This window comes from Heterodontus francisci, chromosome 31 (genome assembly GCF_036365525.1).
Source record: "Heterodontus francisci isolate sHetFra1 chromosome 31, sHetFra1.hap1, whole genome shotgun sequence".
Classification (NCBI taxonomy): domain Eukaryota; kingdom Metazoa; phylum Chordata; class Chondrichthyes; order Heterodontiformes; family Heterodontidae; genus Heterodontus; species Heterodontus francisci.
In genome coordinates this window covers 24,263,909-24,284,586 of record NC_090401.1, presented here as the reverse complement: position 1 = coordinate 24,284,586, position 20,678 = coordinate 24,263,909, and the positions used below count along the sequence as shown (strand labels likewise).

The window sequence follows — 20,678 nt, the reverse complement described above, 5'->3', positions numbered from 1 at the left end:
ACAATCCATTTCTCACATTCACAACTCTCTCCTTGAAGGAAAAGAAAACACAGAATTACAGGGAGAGGCAGAAAGCCTGGGTGGGACCTCCACTGACAGCCAGCCAACCCATCCCCCTTTGGCAGTTAAAATTCTGCCCCATCATTCTGTGGTTGGTCAGTTTCCCCCAGTAGTGCTACAAACTCCATTTCCTGTACATTTTCTCAGTCATTTATGCATACCAGATCAAGATGACTATTGTTTCTCATGGCTTTTGTGATATGCCGGATCAGGAAGCTGTCATGTACCACATCTACCAACTCCAAGTCTAAACCAGCTGGGTTTTCCTTGTTTATATTAGGTTATTGATCACCAACTAATATTACTTTCCGCTTTTTATATACCCTTTGAATCTCTTCATAGAGCACATTATCCTCCTTATTATGCTGCCTTGGTAGTCCATAGCACAGATATTGCGTTATCTTGTGTTGTTTTATTATCAGTGCTGTCTACCCCAGAGTAATGCATTTTGTAGCTTTCTACTTCCCTGGTACCAACTCATGCAGGCCAACACTACCTGTTTTCGGTCCACTATGTCACTTCTAAACACTAAGGATGTGAAACTGGTCTGGCGGAAGCCATGTTTCTGATATTCTCACCACAAAATAGTTCCCTACTTCTGAACAGCCTCCAGGTTCATCAATGTATTTATAATTTGAATATTCTTGTATTTACATTTTATAATAGATTTGCTTCCACTTGCGCTTCTCCTATCTCTGCCTGTTCCTAGTTTCTGGTTCATGTGTCTTTCTATGTTCATATTATTCTATTTCCTCCTATTTTCAGGATGTTTGCTCCGTCTTTGCCTTTTCAATTCCCTTACCATGTTTTCAATTTTATTTCAAATTCCAAGCAGTTGTTCTTTTTCATTGATTGAAGTGAAATGGTAGTTCAACAGCTGGTATATGGCCTTCATTCCATCACAAAATGTTACTGCACAGAAGCAGGTCATTAATCCCATCTAATCTGTGGTAGTATTTTAGATACATCAACCGTATAGGAACGTGTAGACAACTCAACCTCTCAAGCCTATTCTTTCATTCAATAGGATCATGGATGATCTGTATCTTAACTCCATCTACCTGCCTTAGTTCTTTAACCCTTTATAATTTTCCTAACAAAGATCTATCAATCTCAGTTTTGAAAGTTTCAAATGACACAACCTCAGCAGTTTTTGGGGGTCGAATTCCAGCTTTCCCCTACCCTTGGTGTAAAGAAGTGCTTTTCGACATCACCCCTGAACATCCTAGCTTTAATTTGACTTTCAGCCTCACTCTCCATCCCCTTTAATGTTCCTCTTTTATAAGCAACATGGAGACTCAACTTCATTCTCTACTGTAGCCTAAAAGAGCAGATACTCTCACATTTTTTTAAATTCATTCATGGGATATGGGTGTCGCTGGCCAGGCCAGCATTTATTGCCCATCCCTAATTGCCCTTGAGAAGGTGGTGGTGAGCTGCCTTCTTGAACCGCTGCTGTCCATTTGGGGTAGGTATACCCACAGTGCTGTTAGGAAGGGAGTTCCAGGATTTTGACCCAGCGACAGTGAAGGAACGGCGATATAGTTCCAAGTCAGAATGGTGTGTGACTTGGAGAGGAACTTGCAGGTGGTGGTGTTCCCATGCATTTGCTGCCCTTGTCCTTCTAGTTGGTAGAGGCCACGGGTTTGGAAGGTGCTGTCTAAGGATCCTTGGTGCAGTGCTGCAGTGCATCTTGTAGATAGTACACACTGCTGCCACTGTGCGTCGTTGGTGGAGGGAGTGAATGTTTGTAGATGGGGTGCCAATCAAGCGGGCTGCTTTGTCCTGGATGATGTCGAGCTTCTTGAGTGTTGTTGGAGCTGCAACCATCCAGGCAAGTAGAGAGTATTCCATCACACTCCTGACTTGTGCCTTGTAGATGGTGGACAGGCTTTGGGGAGTCAGGAGGTGAGTTACTCGCCTCAGGATTCCTAGTCTCTGACCTGCTCTTGTAGCCACGGTATTTATATAGCTACTCCAGTTCAGTTTCTGGTCAATGGTAGCCCCTAGGATTTTGATAGTGGGGGATTCAGTGATGGTAATGCCATTGAATGTCAAGAGGACATGGTTTGATTCTCTTTTGTTGGAGATGGTCATTGCCTGGCACTTGTGTGGCGCAAATGTTACTTGCCACTTATCAGCCCAAGCCTGGATATTGTCCAGGTCTTGCTGCATTTTTACATGGACTGCTTCAGTATCTGAGGAGCCATGAATGGTGCTGAACATTGTGCAATCATCAGCGAACATCCCCACTTCTGACCTTATGATTGAAGGAAGGTCATTGATGACGCAGCTGAAGATAGTTGGGCCTAGGACACTACCCTGAGGAACTCCTACAGTGATGTCCTGGAGCTCTGATGATTGAGCTCCAACAACCACAACCATCTTTCTTTGCACTAGGTATGACATCACATGATTTTAAAGAGATTTGTTGGATACTGCCAAACAATAAAAACTTGAATGTGGAGCTTGCACTTCTTTAGTTGTAGGGTGTTCATGCACATTCAATCATATTCATGTCTCACAATTGGGATATTGAACATCTAGGGCTGGATTTTGTGCTGGAGCCAGGGCTCCCTGTGCTGGGCCAATAAGGCAGGGGAGAGCTCCTCCTCGGCCTTTTTGCACCCCCACCCCTCCCCACACTCCCTGGAGCGATCCTCAGATCTTTTACTTCAATCAAAGTTTCACGAGCTGGGATCCCCGTCCCTTTAAAGACAGGGATCCTGCCTCCAAGAGCTGCCGGTCAATCAGAGGGCCAGCAGCTCAGCAGTATCGGCAGCGTGATCAGGAGCAGTGGCCAGTGCCGGTACTGCAGAGGCCTTGGACCCTGTTCCAGCACTGGAACGCCAGAACAGAGGTAGGTGAGGCGGGGTCACCAGGGTCAGTCCAGAAGTCCCCAGTGAGGCGGGGGGGGGCGGGTGGAGGGGTCCTGGGGGGGGATAAACTGGTTTCCAGTGGGGGCCCTCCGTGGGCCGCAAATTGCCCATGAAGAAGGGACCCCTCCCAAAGCCGACAGGGAGGGCGCCTTGTATTACAAGGTGCTCTCCCCATGCAGCGGAGACCCCCCCCACCCCCCACGGCGTTGATAAGATCACAGGTGCGGCGGGAAGATGCCCTTAATTGGGCGCTTAAGGGCCTCAATTGGCCTCTAGGTGGGAATGCTATCGTCAGATTATCCTGCCGCTGGGGAGATCACTTGGCGACAGGTCCTCCACATCCCACGCCTCCTCTGCCACCCGTCGCAATACTGTGTGCCCTCCCATCTCCAACTCTGCCTCATGGGCCACACAAAATCCCAACCCTGGAAAATTTTGGTGAAGATAGTATAGCTTGTGACCTGTTCCAATAAAACACAGCATGAGGTGGTTGGTGTGCTCCAGAGGGTCTCCTTTCCCTTTGAAAATTCGAAGCCAAAATGAGACTTCTGTGCTCCATGGAGAAGCCCTTTAGCTGTGTATAATGTTACTCATTATCATTGAGAATGACTCATTTTGGTTCAAATGCTTGACCTATTTATATGTACGTCACTGTTATAAATAAACGCAGCTCCATATGTGCAATTAATTTCAAGCTGTGTCAATCCTGCTGATCCAAAGTGTCATCCATACCTGTTACTGCCAGCTCTGAAAATGATGGGTCTCAAAAAACAGACCAGCTATTGAGCATGGCATGCAGACAAGTACTTTACATTGAAATATTTATTGACATTAATATTCACCTTTAAAGCTGCATTATTATGTGATAATGTAAGTGCTATTGAAACACATAATTGAATTCCAAAAGTTTTAAGGTACTTGTGGATAAGGATAAGAGTAGTCCTCGGGTGAAGGTGCTAAATTGGGGGAAGGCTAATTATAACAATATTAGGCAGGAACTGAAGAATTTAGATTGGGGGCGGCTGTTTGAGGGTAAATCAACATCTGACATGTGGGAGTCTTTCAAACGTCAGTTGATTAGAATCCAGGACCAGCATGTTCCTGTGAGGAAGAAGGATAAGTTTGGCAAGTTTCGGGAACCTTGGATAACGTGGGATATTGTGAGCCTCGTCAAAAAGAAAGAGGAAGCATTCATAAGGGCTGGAAGGCTAGGAACAGACGAATCCCTTGAGGAATATAAAGACAGTAGGAAGGAACTTAAGCAAGGAGTTAGGAGGGCTAAAAGGGGTTATGAGATGTTATTGGCAAACAGGATTAAGGAAAATCCCAAGGCTTTTTATACGTATATAAAGAGCAAGAGGGTTGCCAGGGAAAGAGTTGGCATCAGTATTCACCAAGGAGAAGGACTTTGTGGATGATGAACCTAGGGAAGGGAGTGTAGATAGTCTCAGTCATCTCATGATCAAAAAGGAGAAGGTGTTGGGTGTCTTGCAAAGCATTAAGGTAGATAAGGCCCCAGGGCCTGATGGGATCTACCCCAGAATACTGAGGGATGCAAGGGAAGAAATTGCTGGGGCCTTGACAGAAATCTTTGCATCCTCATTGGCTACAGGTGAGGTCCCAGAGGACTGGAGAATAGCCAATGTTGTTCCTTTGTTTAAGAAGGGTAGCAAGGATGATCCAGGAAATTATAGGCCGGTGAGCCTTACGTCAGTGGTAGGGAAATTATTAGAGAGGATTCTTCGGGACAGGATTTACTCCCATTTGGAAACAAATGGACTTATTAGCGAGAGGCAGCATGGTTCTGTGAAGGGGAGGTCGTGCCTCACTAATTTAATTGAGTTTTTTGAGGAAGTGACGAAGATGATTGATGAAGGAAGGGCAGTGGATGTTGTCTATATGGACTTCAGTAAAGCCTTTGACAAGGTCCCTCATGGCAGACTGGTACAAAAGGTGAAGTCACATGGGATGAAAGGTGAGCTGGCAAGATGGATACAGAACTGGCTCGGTCATAGAAGACAGAGGGTAGCAGCGGAAGGGTGCTTTTCTGAATGGAGGGCTGTGACTAGTGGTGTTCCGCAGGGATCAGTGCTGGGACCTTTGCTGTTTGTAGTATATATAAATGATTGGGAGGAAAATGTAGCTGGTCTGATTAGTAAGTTTGCGGATGACACAAAGGTTGGTGGAGTTATGAACAGTGATGAGGATTGTCAGAGGATACAGCAGGATATAGATCGATTGGAGACTTGGGCAGAGAAATGGCAGATGGAGTTTAATTCCGACAAATGTGAGGTAATGCATTTTGGAAGGTCTAATGCAGGTGGGAAGTATACAGTAAATGGCAGAACCCTTAGGAGTATTGACAGGCAGAGAGATCTGGGCGTACAGGTCCACAGGTCACTGAAAGTGGCAACGCAGGTGGATAAGGTAGTCAAGAAGGCATACGGCATGCTTGCCTTCATCGGTCGGGGCATAGAATATAAAAATAGGCAAGTCATGCTGCAGCTGTACAGAACTTTAGTTAGGCCACACTTAGAATATTGCATGCAATTCTGGTCGCCACACTACCAGAAGGATGTGGAGGCTTTGGAGAGGCTACAGAAGAGGTTTCCCAGGATGTTGCCTGGTCTGGAGGGCATTAGCTATGAGGAGATGTTGGATAAACTCAGATTGTTTTCACTGGAACGACGGAGGTGGAGGGGCGACATGATAGAGGTTTACAAAGTTATAAGCGACATGGACAGAGTGGATAGTCAGAAGCTTTTTCCCAGGGTGGAAGAGTCAGTTATTAGGGGACATAGGCTTAAGGTGAGAGGGGCAAAGTTTAGAGGGGATGCGCGAGGCAAGTTCTTTACACAGAGGGTGGTGAGTGCCTGGAACTTGTTGCCGGGGGAGGTGGTGGAAGCAGGTATGATAGCGACGTTTAAGAGGCATCTTGACAAATACATGAATAGGATGGGAATAGAGGGATACGGACCCAGGAAGTGCAGAAGGTTTTAGTTTAGGCAGGCATCAAGATCGGCGCAGGCTTGGAGGGCCGACTGGCCTGTTCCTGTGCTGTACTGTTCTTTGTTCACTGATAACAACAATAACAACTTGCATTTCTATAGCACCTTTAATGGAGTAAAATGTCCTAAGGCACTTCATAGGAGTGTTATCAAACAAAATTTGGCAGCCATATCACAGCACCTCTGCTTTTCCCCTTGCCAATCAAAAAAAAAACATTTGTCCAATGCTTTTCAGGAAGTTGGTTTCCCCCTCAGAAAAGCTGTTAAAACTGGGAGGGGTCAATTGAAAATTTCAAAACCGATATGTATAGATTTTTGTTCGGCAAGCGAATTAAGGGTTACAGAACCAAGGCAGGTGAATCGTGTTAAGATACAGATTAACCATGATCTAACTGAATAGCAGAATAGGCTTGAGGGGCTGAATGGCCTACTGCTGCTCTTCTGTTGTTTCTATGTTGAACGTAGCTGCTCACTTGAATTTCTTTCTGCAATTATCCAGTTTTCCTCAAAAGGAAAAAACACAGCTATGCCGAAAAAGCATATGATGAAATCTATAGGTCAAATATCAGTTGGGCTCAGCTTTGATCATGCAATGACAAGTATACTAAATAATGTAGACTATGACAAACTCGTTCACCTTGTACAGAACAGTATATCCAGAGGATACCATGGCCTGCATTTTATCCTGGAAGAACAGGTTTCTTGAATGTCTTGAAGAATTTAACTGCAGGGCTGCTTTAATTTTGTTTCTGTGGGATTCCCACCCACTGGAAGCCTGATTGACAAGCTGGAGGCCTTTCAGGCAGGAAGTCTACTTCACCGCGCCAAATCCTTTGAGCGCAGGTAGGTGCATTGGGGAAGTAAGAGAAATCACGGTGGGAGCAGGGAGTGAGGGGGAGTCCAATCACAGTGGGGGGTGGGGGGGGCAGAGGGTCGAATCAGTGGATAAATTGCAGGGATGGAGTGGGGTGGGGGTAGGTTTCTGGGTGGCTCGCTGGGCCTGAAGGAACACTTCTGTTGCCCCCCACCCCCCTCCACAAGCAGTGTTGAAAAGGTACTTACCTCCTAGATTCAGCCTTTCTAGCTTCCTTTAAGTTGCAGAGCTTTCTGAGACCTGGAAAACCCAGTCACCTGTGGCTAAAAATAGAATGACTGTTAAAATGAAGGCATGCAGCCTTATTGTGGTATTTAAATGAGCAACCCACTTCATGCAAACGGGTTGGTCATCCATCTCTTGTCCTGCTTCTGTTAAAACTGGAAGTAAGTGGGTTTGAGGCATGTTTGCTTCCTATTCCTTTTTTTTGCATTTTAACTTCTGGCACGATCCTAACCCACTCCTTTTAGATTAGATTAGATTAGATTAGAGATACAGCACTGAAACAGGCACTTCGGCCCACCGAGTCTGTGCCGAACATCAACCACCCATTTATACTAATCCTACACTAATCCCATATTCCTACCAAACATCCCCACCTGTCCCTATATTTCCCTACCACCTACCTACACTAGTGACGATTTATAATGGCCAATTTACCTATCATCATTTTAGGAGTTAAGATTCAGCCCAATATTTCAGTGAGCAAGTGGTCAATCTATGGTACAGACTCCCTAGGCAGATGGTGGAAGCAGTTAATAATGATCCATTCAAATACAAATTAAGTAGATTTATTTCAGAAAATAACATTTTGGGACAGAATGTATGAGTAATTTGAGACCTGATGACATAAGAAGGTAAGAACATAAGAAATGGGAGCAGGAGTAGACCATATAGTCCCTTGAGCCTGCTCCACCATTCGATATGATCATGGTTGATCAGCCTCAACTCCACTTTCCCGTCCACTCCCCATATCCCTTGATTCCCTGAGAGACCAGAAATCTATCTATCTCAGCCTTAAATATACTCAATGATGATGCATCTACAACTCTCTGGGATAAACAATTCCAAAGGTTCACAATCCTCTGAGGAAAGAAATTTCTCCTCATCTCAGTCCTAAGTGATTGACCCTTAACCTGAGACTGTGTCCCCGTGTTCTAGATTCCTCAGCCAGGGGAAACAGCCTCTCACTGTTTACTCTGTCAAGCCCCCTCAGAATATCATATGTTTGAGTGAGAACACATCTCATTCTTCTAAACTCCAGAAAGTATAGGCCCAATTTACTGAGCCTCTCATCATAGGACAACCCTCTCATCCCAGGAACCAATCTAATGAACCTTCACTGTGCTACTTCCAATGCAAGTATATCCTTCCTTAAATATGGAGACCAAAACTGTACACAGTACTCCAGGTGTGGTCTCACCAAAGCTGTATAAAATTGTAGCCACATTTCTTATTTTTATACTCCCATTCCCTTGCAATAGAGGCCAACATGCCATTTTTCCTCCTAATTGCTTGCTGTACCTGCATGCTAACATTGTGTTCCTTGTACGAGTACACCCAAATGTCCGTGAATATTCATATTTAGAGGTTTCAAGCCTTTTAAAAAATATTCTGCTTTTCTATTCTTACTAGCAAAGTGAATAACCTCACACTTCCCCACATTGTACGCCAAGTGTCACTTTGTTACCCACTCACTTATCCTGTCTATATCTCTTTGCAGCCTCTTTGTGTCCTCTGCACAGCTTACGTTCCCACCTAGCTTTGTGTAATCAGTAAACTTGGATACATTACACCGAGTCTCTTCATCTAAGTCATTAATATTGATTGTAAGTAGCTGAGGTCCCAGCATTGATCTTTGCCGCACTCCATTAGTTAGAGCCTGCCAACTTGAAAATGCTCCATTCATCCCAACTCTCTGCTTCCTGTCCATTAATGACAGGTGGTAAGTGTGGCACACTTGGGAGGAAAAAGGTGTCTTCTCTGGGTCTGTTGTAGACTAATTGATAGAGATTGATTGCTATGATTAGTCAACAGCTCCATTAGCGTTATATTATGTGACTATCAAGATGGTAGAAGGCAAGAGAGATGGATCTTGGTCTTTTTTTGTCTAACAATTCCTTTATCCTTTTGAATATAGTAGAATGTGAGTATTTTAGCATGCATAATTACACAATGAGACTGCAGAGTGAAGTTAAACTTTCCCAGTATCTGAACCTGAATGCAAGCATAGAAAGAATGAGCATGGTCATCATTGTTTTCTTTTGGTATTTGAGACATCTTTGATAGGAACATCAAATGACAATGCAGTTGAGGAAAACTCAACCAAAAGAAAAAGAAACTAAAGCTGACAACATACAATTCCACAGTTATTTCTGGAACAAGGCAGCACTGACAAACTGCATACTAAACAGTCACAATCAATGATGACAGCAATAAATGCTGAGCGACACTTCATTAATTGAGTGGGAGATGTACTTCAAGGCTGCAAGTGAAGTTTAGAATTCAGCTACCATAACCGGATTGCAAAACGGCAGTCACGAGTTTTCATTTTTTCCATAGCATCAATTAAAATAAATTCCTGTTTCTACTCTCTCTAAAATACGCATATTAGCTTGTTGTTAAAATCTGTGAATATCTCTGCTAAGATGGATTTCATGTATTGCATTTTAGACTATCAGTAAGTGAAAATAGTCACATCAATGTGTTGATACATTTTTAAATGTATGTAAAATGCTGCTGTTATATTCTTTAATAACTGCAGGGTGACCTAAGATTCATACAGAAGCTATGATACCGCTTTTTGTGGGCTCTGTTCTTGTTGCAGCTCAAAATGGAACATTTTCTGATTAAACAAGACAATAGGAAATACTGTTGCTAATATTAATGGAAAAATGCTGTAATGTGTTCACATGACATCCATCTTAGCAGAGATAGTCACAAATTTTTAAAATAGGCTAACATACATGTTTTAGAGAGAGTAGAAACAGGAATGTCTTGCAATTGCGTTCTGTCCCCGGCAATGGCATCCGGCGCCATTTTTAAAGGGCTTCAAACCTTTGCATTTTAATTTTTAAAGTGATAGACATGTTAAAATTAAATTGAAAAATTTAGTAAAAGATTCAAGCCCCTCTCCCACCCCTCAGTGACTCAATTTATTAATTGCCCTCTCCCTGCAAATAAAATTACCTTTACCCTCACCCTAAGTTTATAACCTTTTACCTTCAACCCCTCCCCACCATCCCCTCCACCAATCGCAATACTTTTCCCCGCTCCCCTCTCCCCCACCCTGATAACTTACTTGTTTCCCCCAATCCCAACCAGTGTTCCACGTCGAATCTCTGAATGGAGATCCGAAGGCACAGGAGTTTCAGCAACTGACCAGAACATCGCAGTGGGATGGCTGTCGGCAGCAGGTAAGTGATTAATTCATTCATTTTAATGTATTAACATATTTAAGTGGTACTGCTGCCGCCAAGCGGCAGGGGGCCTGCCACAAGGCCTCGCCGCCGGCGGTAATATGGGGCGGGGCCTTCCTGGCATTGCGCCCCATGGCAGGCCTCTCCCGCAGGTATTTTCCAGCCACCCACCACCGCCCCCCCCTCCCCACCACCACAACCCCTGACGTCATGGGACCAGTAAAATTCAGTCCATTGTGCAGACACATATAAACAGCCTGAACTGAATCTTTTTTTCTTTCTCTTCAAAATAATTTATCAGTTTGGGGTGCAATCTACAAGGTACAAAGTCCTGGTAAAACATCCATCTATGTAAGAGGAAGACTTGCATTTCTCTAACACCTCTCATGACCTTTGAATGCACCAATGAAGTACTTCTGAAATAAAAACAAAAAAGGCTAGAAATGCTCAGTAGATCAGGCAGTATCTATTGAGAAAGGGAGTTAATATTTCAACAACTACTACTTGTATTTGTATAGCACATTTAACATAATAAAATGTCCCAAGGCGCTTCCCAGGAGTGCCATAAAACAAAATTAGATGCGGAACGACAAAGTGATATTAGGGCAGCTGACCAAAAGCTTGGTCATAGGGGTAGGCTTCAAAGAGTGCCTTAAAGGATGAAAATGCATTAGAGAGACAGCGAAGTTTAGGAAGGGAATTCCAGAGTTTAGGGCCTTGGCAGCAAATAGTGGAGCGATTAGAATTGAGGATGCTCAAGAGGCCAGAATTGGGGGAGCACAGATGTCTGCGAGGGTTGTGGGGCTGGAGGTGATTACAAAGATCAGGTGGGGTGAGACCATGGAGGGACTTGAAAAAAAGGATGAGAATTTTAAAATCAAGATGTTGCTTAATCAGGAGCCAATGGAGGTCAGGAATTGCAGGGGTGATGGGTGAATGAGACTTGGTGTAAGTTACAACAAAGTCAGTAGGGTTTTGGATGAATTCAAGTTTATGGTGGGTTGAATGTAGGAGGCCATCCAGGAGTATGTTGGAATAGTCAAGTCCAGAGGTAACAGATGTATGGATGAGGGTTTTAGAAGATAAGCTGAGGCAGGTTTGGAGTTGGACGATATTATGGAAGTGGAAATAAGTAGTCTTCGTGATGGGGCGGATATGTGGTTGGAAGTTCATCTCGGGGTCAAGTATGACACCAAGGATGCAAACAGTCTGATGCAACCTCAGAAAGGAGCTACTGGAAAGGCTGGCTATGTTTAGGGTGGATAGGTCACCTGGTCCAGATGGCTTGCATCCCAGATTGCTAAAGGAAATGGGGTGGATATAATAGAAGGGCTTGCTATAATATTCCAATTTTCCCTAGATATGGGGGAGGTGCCATAAGACTGGAGAGAGGCAAAAGGGACACCTATATTCAAGAAAGGGTGTAAGGACAGTCCTAGCAACTACAGGCCAGTTAGTTTAATATCAGGGGTGGGTATGATTTTAGAAACAATAATCATGGAAAAAGATCAATAGACACTTGGAAAGGTTTGAGTTAATTAAGGGTAGTCAGCATGGATTTGTCAAAGGCAGATAATATTTGACTAATCTAATTGAATTTTTTGATGAAGTAACAGAGAAGGTTGATGAAGGGAATGTGGATGTTGTCAATATGGATTTTAAGAAAGTGTTTGATAAGGTACCACATAAAAGGCTGGTTAACAAAATTGAGGCTCATGGAATAGGAGGGTCAGTGTCCAATTGGATAATAAAATTGGTTCAAGGACAGAAAACAGTGAATCCTGGTATATGGTTGTTTTTCAGACTGGAGAATGGCAGTTAGTGCTAAGACCACTGGTTTATATACAAATGACTTGGATCTTGGAATACAGACTACTATTTCAAAATTTGCCAATGATACCAAGCTTGAAGGTGTGGCAAACAGTGAGGATGATATGAAATGCCTGCAACAGGTCATAGATAGGTTAACAGAATGGGCAGGCACATGGCAGATGGAATTTAATACTGACAAGTGTGAGGTGATGCATTTTAGCAGAAGGGTTAGGGTGAGAAAATATAGACTTAATGGCACAGTTCTAAAGAGTATGCAGGAACAGAGGGACCTGACCTGGGGATGCATGTGCATTGATCTTTGAAGGTGGCAGGACATATTGAGAGAGTGGTTAGCAAAGCATATGGAGGTATGGCGTACAAAAGCAGGGAAATTATCTGAACCTTTATAAAGAACAAGAACAAAGAACAAAGATAATTACAGCACAGGAACAGGCCCTTCGGCCCTCCAAGCCTGCGCCGATCCAGATCCTCTCTTTAAACATGTCGCCTATTTTCTAAGGTTCTGTATCTCTTTTCTTCCTGCCCATTCATGTATCTGTCTAGATACATCTTAAAAGACTCCATCGTGCCCGCATCTACCACCTCCGCTGGCAATGCGTTCCAGGTGCCCACCACCCTCTGCGTAAAGAACTTTCCACACATATCCCCCCTAAACTTTTCCCCTTTCACTTTGAACTCGTGTCCTCTAGTAATTGAAACCCCCACTCTGAGAAAAAGCCTCTTGCTATCCACCCTGTCTATACCTCTCATGATTTTGTACACCTCAATCAGGTCCCCCCTCAACCTCCGTCTTTCTAATGAAAATAATCCTAATCTGCTCAACCTCTCTTCATAGCTAGTGCCCTCCATACCAGGCAACATCCTGGTGAACCTCCTCTGCACCCTCTCCAAAGCATCCACATCCTTTTGATAATGTGGCGACCAGAACTGTACGCAGTATTCCAAATGTGGCCGAACCAAAGTCCTATACAACTGTAACATGACCTGCCAACTCTTGTACTCAATGCCCCGTCCGATGAAGGAAAGCATGCCGTATGCCTTCTTGACCACTCTATTTACCTGCGTTGCCACCTTCAGGGAACAGTGGACCTGAACACCCAAATCTCTCTGGACATCAATTTTCCCCAGGACTTTTCCATTTACTGTATAGTTCACTCTTGAATTGGATCTTCCAAAATGCATCACCTCGCATTTGCCCTGATTGAACTCCATCTGCCATTTCTCTGCCCAACTCTCCAATCTATCTATATTCTGCTGTATTCTCTGACAGTCCCCTTCACTATCAGCTACTCCACCAATCTTAGTGTCGTCTGCAAATTTGCTAATCAGTCCACCTATACTTTCCTCCAAATCATTAATGTATATCACAAACAACAGTGGTCCCAGCACGGATCCCTGTGGAACACCACTGGTCTCACGTCTCCATTTTGAGAAACTCCCCTCTACTGCTACTCTCTGTCTCCTGTTGCCCAGCCAGTTCTTTATCCATCTAGCTAGTACACCTTGGACCCCAAGCGCCTTCACTTTCTCCATCAGCCTGCCATGGGGAACCTTATCAAACGCCTTACTGAAGTCCATGTATATGACATCGACAGCCCTTCCCTCATCAATCAACTTTGTCACTTCCTCAAAGAATTCTATTAAGTTGGTAAGACATGACCTTCCCTGCACAAAACCATGTTGCCTATCACTGATGAGCCCATTTTCTTCCAAATGGGAATAGATCCTATCCCTCAGTATCTTCTCCAGCAGCTTCCCTACCACTGACGTCAGGCTCACCGGTCTATAATTACCTGGATTATCCCTGCTACCCTTCTTAAACAAGGGGACAACATTAGCAATTTTCCAGTCCTCCGGGACCTCACCCGTGTTTAAGGATGCTGCAAAGATATCTGTTAAGGCCCCAGCTATTTCCTCTCTCGCTTCCCTCAGTAACCTGGGATAGATCCCATCCGGACCTGGGGACTTGTCCACCTTAATGCCCTTTAGAATACCCAACACTTCCTCCCTCCTTATGCCGACTTGACCTAGAGTAATCAAACATCTGTTCCTAACCTCAACATCCGTCATGTCCCTCTCCTCGGTGAATACCGATGCAAAGTACTCGTTTAGAATCTCACCCATTTTCTCTGAGTCCAAGCATAACATTCCTCCTTTGTCCTTTAGTGGGCCAATCCTTTCTCTAGTTACCCTCTTTCTCCTTATATATGAATAAAAGGCTTTGGGATTTTCCTTAACCCTGTTTGCTAAAGATATTTCATGACCCCTTTTAGCCCTCTTAATTCCTCGTTTCAGATTGGTCCTACATTCCCGATATTCTTTCAAAGCTTCGTCTTTCATCAGCCGCCTAGACCTTATGTATGCTTCCTTTTTCCTCTTAGCTAGTCTCACAATTTCACCTGTCATCCATGGTTCCCTAATCTTGCCATTTCTATCCCTCATTTTCACAGGAACATGTCTCTCCTGCACGCTAATCAACCTCTCTTTAAAAGCCTCCCACATATCACATGTGGATTTACCTTCAAACAGCTGCTCCCAATCTACATTTCCCAGCTCCTGCCGAATTTTGGTATAGTTGGCCTTCCCCCAATTTAGCACTCTTCCTTGAGGACCACTCTCGTCTTTCTCCATGAGTATTTTAAAGCTTACGGAATTGTGATCACTATTCCCAAAGTAGTCCCCTACTGAAACTTCAACAACCTGGCTGGGCTCATTCCCCAACACCAGGTCCAGTATGGCCCCTTCCCGAGTTGGACTATTTACATACTGCTCTAGAAAACCCTCCTGGATGCTCCTTACAAATTCTGCTCCATCTGGACCTCTAACATAAAGCTCCGGCTAGTCCTCAACTAGAGTATTGCATCCAATTCAGGTCATCACACTTTAGGAAAGATGTAAGGGTCCTTGAGAGGGTGCAGAGGAGATTTACCCGAATGGTCCCAGACATGGGGAATTTTAGTTACACGGTTAGGTTGGAAAAGTTGGGTTGTTCTTCCTGGAACAAAGGAGATTGAGTTGAGATTTGATAGAGGTGTAAAAAATAATGACAGGTCTAGATAAGTTAGGCAAGGAAAAGCTGTTCCCATTAACTGATAGTACAAGGACTAGGGGACAAAGATTTAAGGGTTTGGGCAATAGGTGCAGGGGGAATGTGAGAAAGAACTTTTTTATGTAGTGAGTGGTAATGACCTGAAACTCGCTGCTTACAAGGATGGTGGAAGCAGAGACAATCAATAATTTCAAAAGGAAGTTGAATGGGGACTTGAAGGAAATAAACTTGCAGGGCTACGGGAATCGAGCGGGGGAGTCGGACTGACTGGATTGCTCTGTGGAAGCCAGCATGGAGTCGATGGGCTGAATGGCCTCCTTCCAGGCTGTAAATGACTCCATTACTCTATGAAATTTTCTAGGGAGAGGCATGGAGTCAGTGGTGAAGGAAAAGAGTTTGTAACAGTGAACAAAGACAATGGCTCGAACACCCCAATATTTAGTTGGAGGAATTTTTTGCCCTTCCAGCACTGGATATCAGACAAGCAGCCTGACAATTTAGAGACAGTAGTGGGGTCAGGACAAGTGGTGATGGGTCAAGCTGGTTTTCATCAGAGTCCACGTGGAAACTGACACTGAGTTTTCACATGATGTCGCCGAGAGACAGCATTTAGATGAAACGTAGGAGAGGGCCAAAGATAGATTCTTGGGTGACACCAGATGTAATGGTACAGGAGCAGAAAGAGAGGCCATTGCAGGTGATTCTCTGGCTACAATTAAATAGATAATAGAATCAGTTGAAAGCAGTCCCACCCAGCTGGCTGACAGTGGAGAGGTGTTGGAGGAGAATGATGTGATTAACCATGTCAAAGGCAGCAGACAGGTTGAGAATGATGAGAAGGGATAGTTTACCTTTGTCATATTCACATCGGATGTCATTTGTGGCAGGGTAGAAACCTGAATGGAAGGATTCAAACATGGAAATCCAGGAAAGATGGGCAAGGACTTGGGAGGCAACAACAAATCCATTATAAGCCCACCGACTCCCACAGCTATCTCGACTACACTTCTTCACACCCTACCTCCTGTAAGGACTCCATTCCACTCTCCCAGTTTCTCCGTCTCCGACGCATCTGCTCTGATGATGCTACCTTTCATGACGGTGCTTCTGATATGACCTCCTTTTTCCTCAACCGAGGATTTCCCCCCACTGTGGTTGACAGGGCCCTCAACCGTGTCCGACCCATTCCCCGCACCTCTACCCTCACCACTTCCCCTCCCTCCCAGAACCGTGACAGGGTTCCCCTTGTCCTCACTTTTCATCCCACCAGCCTCCATATCCCAAGGATCATCCTCCGCCATTTATGCCACCTCCAGCGTGATGCCACTACCAGTCACATCTTCCCCTCCCTTCCCCTGTCAGCATTCCGAAGGGATCGTTCCCTCCGCGACACCCTGGTCCACTCCTCCATTACCCCCACCACCTTGTCCCCGTCCCAGGGCACCTTCCCCTGCAATCGCAGGAGGTGTAATACCTGACCATTTACCTCCTCTCTCCTCACTATCCCAGGCCCCAAACACTCCTTTCAGGTGAAGCAGCGATTTACTTGTACTTCTTTCAATGTAGTATACTGTATTCGCTGCTCACAGTGTGGTCTCCTCTACATTGGGGAGACCAAGCGCAGACTGGGTGACCGCTTTGCGGAACATCTCCGCTCAGTCCGCAAGCAGGACCCTGAGCTTCCGGTTGCTTGCCATTTCAACACTCCCCCCTGCTCTCATGCTCACATCTCTGTCCTGGGATTGCTGCAGTGTTCCAGTGAACATCAACGCAAGCTCGAGGAACAGCATCTCATTTACCGATTAGGCACACTACAGCCTGCCGGACTGAACATTGAGTTCAATAATTTCAGAGCATGACAGCCCCCCATTTTACTTTCACTTTTAGTTATTTTTTCTTCCTTTTTTTTAACATTCTTTTTTACATTTTTTACAATCTTTTTTTTTTGCATTTATTTCATTACATATTTGTTTGTTCAGTTTGCTTACCCACTGGTTTTTTTCAGGTTTGCAATTGCTGCTGTTCAATATTCAGTGTATTTACACCTAATCTGTGCTAATGCTTTGTCTTTCAACACACCATTAACATATTGTTTGCCTTTGCTCCGTGACCTTTTGGTCAGCTACGTGGCCTGGTCCAATCTAGACCTCCTTTGTTATCTCTTGCCCCACCCCCACCTCACTTGCTTATAACCTGTGACTTTTCTAATATTTGTCAGTTCCGAAGAAGGGCCACTGACCCGAAACGTTAACTCTGCTTCTCTTTCCACAGATGCTGCCAGACCTGCTGAGTGATTCCAGCATTTCTTGTTTTTATTTCAGATTTCCAGCATTTGCAGTATTTAGCTTTTATTAACAAATTCAAGGACTTGAGAGGAAAGGGAGGTTGGAAATGGGATGGTAATGTGCAAGGACGGAGGGGGTCAAGAGTTGTTTTTTTTTTGAGAAGGGGAGTGATGACGGCAGATTAGAAGGAGAGGGATACAATATCTGAGGAGAGAAAACCATTCAGAATATCAGCCATCATGGGAGCCAGGAAGGGAAGTTAGATGGTGAGCAGTTTAGTGGGAATAGGTTCAAGGGAGCAGAAAACATGTCTCACGGAAAAGATGAGCTCAGAGAGGGGATGAGGGGAGATAGGAGAGACAATAGAGAAAAATGCAAGTTCAGGGCTAAGGCAAGGGGATCCTTAGAGGAAGTTTGCCTCGCTGGGCTTGGGGAAGAGAGGGAGGTGGCAGAGGCAGGTGAATGGATGGTCTTAATCTTAGTGACAAAGAAGTCCAGGTCAAAGATCTTCAGTCAGGACTGGAAGAACATGTAGATTTAATGGTTTATAAGCAAGTACAGAGCGAAGGAAAGAGTTGGAGTGGGTGGTGAGGGTCAGGGAACCAAAGCACAAAAGGAAAGGCTTGTGATAAAGTAGAGGGCAAGAGTGACTAAATGACAAAAGAGATGATGGTCCAACGCAAAAGGGGGATAGTAATGAGACATTAAAGAAACAAAAGATGGATCTAGAAGAGTTGTAAATAGCAACAGCAGAACCATTGCAAGCACCTGGTGTCTGAGAAGTTGGGCGTGGCAGTTATGTTCTGATGGTATTGAACTCATTGCTTAGTCCAGAAGGCTAAGTATCTAATTGAAAGATGAGATGCTGTTGCTCAAGCTTGCATTGATCTTCACCGGAACAGTATAGGGGCCCGAGGTCAGAGAGATCAGACTGGGAGTGGGTCCGAGAATTAAAATGGCAAGTGATCAGAGACTCAGGGTCATGGTGTGAATTGAACAGAGGTGTTCTTTTGAAGTGTAGTCCCTGTTATAATGCAGGAAAATGTAACAGCAATTTGCATACAGCAACGTCCCACAAACAACGTAATGACCAGATAATCTGTCTTGGTGATGTTGGTTGAGGGATTAATCTTTACCAGGACACCAGGAAGAACGTCCCTACTCTTCTTCAAAATAGTGCCATTAGATCCTTGACATCCAGCTGAGAGGGCAAACAATCTTGGTTTAATGTTGCATCCGAAAGTTGCGACCTCTGCCAGTACAGCACTTCATCAGTGCTGCATGAAGTTTCAGCCTGAATCATGTACTCAAATATCTGGAGTACCACTTGGACCCATGACCTTGTGACTCAGAGATGAGGCTGCTACCACCGAGCTGACTTACCGAGGTATTCTATACATTTCTAACCATCATAACAATATATGGTGCTAAGCAACTGACAACCTTGTTTACAGTAAAAGAAGAAAAAATATTAGTGGGACTCACCATTTCTTTTCAACAAAACCATTTTTCTTTCTTTTCCTTAGCAGTGTTCTCATCTATCATTCTCAAGGCAGTAAGTCCTTCCTGGGGCACAGTTACAGGGCTGAAACTTCAAGCAGTGGCTGCTCCAAGCATAAACTGAGCCACTGCTGAGCTGAATTGCAACATTCCCACCTTGGATTAAAGTCAACGACTTCAGCGCAGGCTGGGATAGAACTTGGGCCCTTCTGATCTACATGGCTCAGTTATTCACTTGCGCAGTAATTAAAGGAATCGTCACAAAACTGTTTTTAAAGCTCTTTAAAGACAGCAATTAATACTTTACCTGGTTTTTAGTTGTTCAACAAATGCTTTGTGAAAATAGTGTCTGTAACATATGCAGCAAAGCTGAAGCAAGATTAATTCAATATTTGCATGATAATGAAGCAACTTTAAACAGCATAAATTTTCAATCTGCAATGCTAATACCTAATTAACCAATATACATGCTAATGTATTCCATCTTTCAAATATAGTCAAATTGTGTTTGCTGTTGTACAAGTACCTTGAGTGGAGCACAAAGATACCTTTCTTACAAACTATTGTTTTGAGTATGACCAGCAGTAATGTTATTGGAGTGATAAAGGATCAGGAATACAAGTTGCACACATTACAATTGATAAAATTAATAAAAACATTGGCACATATCAAACCTAAGAACACATCTCCATGCAATTTGCCTGTAATTATTTATGTTTCTGGCAAATATACAGACTGCATGTAGGGCCCATTCCCTGCTGATGTGCTCAGGAAGTGGACCCATGCATTTAACAATAGGGTAGATCTTGACTTTGTGCGATAGTGTAAAATGGTGTAAATAGTAAGTTGGCATGTGTTTTACATCTCTCCTGGGTTTTACTCCCATTGGAGTCAAGATCCAAAGTCAAGGTCTACCCCATTGTGTGGAATCAGACATACAGGCCTAAGTGCAGGTTCCCAATTCTCCAATATTTTTTATATTTTTGGACCATTCAGGCTTGATTGCACCCTTAAATTTAATGTAAATCTCACAGGTGTCATAGCAAGCTTCCTGTGTTTCCAGGTCTCATCACCCTGTGATCACTGCTTGCCCATACAAAATGACAATGTGCAGGTTATTCACTTCATTCTTAAAATTGACGTTGACATATTTTTGGCAATGTGGATTTTGATGTACTGTTTGATTTTTCATAAAACTATTGCTGTATTGTTGATTGTAAATAGCCTTTTTTCTGCTCCTTGTCAATAGAAGACTGAAATTCCTGGATTGAGAATGGACGTATGAATTTTTGGGGCCAGGGATTTTTGACGGGGCTGATAAACAGCAGGGTTTCACTGGAGAAGCACCCAGCATCATTTCCATTCAGTTTAAGGGCACACTGCAGTACCACCTGCCCTCTCAGTGGTAGCCACATGCAGGTGCTAACATTTGGATGGGATGATGTCACCCATCTAACTCCAGCACTTCAACCTTGCTGTCCATCCTTGAGAACAAGCATCACTGGTTAAAAGGTCCAGTTTTTCAAGATTTGTTCAACATGGCACACGCACTTAGCTAAAAGGAAACTGCTCAACTGAAAATGCTGTCAGAGATATCTGGCCCTATCTTGAGACTCGCTGCAGAAATTGAAAACATTTTTTTCATACTCAGGAAACCTTCTTCCTATATTCTGCACTATCTTTGGAAAACATTGTATTTCAAGTGAATTACTCAGCTAGGATCCAAGGGCTGCACAATAGGCTTCCCACTTTATTTGGCCTACACAAGAGC

At 44.0% G+C, this 20,678-nt stretch overlaps 1 long non-coding RNA gene across 1 annotated transcript in view; it reads left to right on the top strand.

The window, feature by feature from the left end:
• LOC137346945 (uncharacterized) overlaps positions 1–20,106 on the top strand; it is a 72,287-nt gene extending 52,181 nt beyond the window's left edge. The window contains exons 2-3 of the long non-coding RNA XR_010968830.1: positions 10,146–10,237; positions 18,934–20,106. This is a non-coding gene — a long non-coding RNA (uncharacterized lncRNA). The remainder of the gene's footprint in view (positions 1–10,145; positions 10,238–18,933) is intronic.
• Positions 20,107–20,678: the final 572 nt, after the last annotated feature.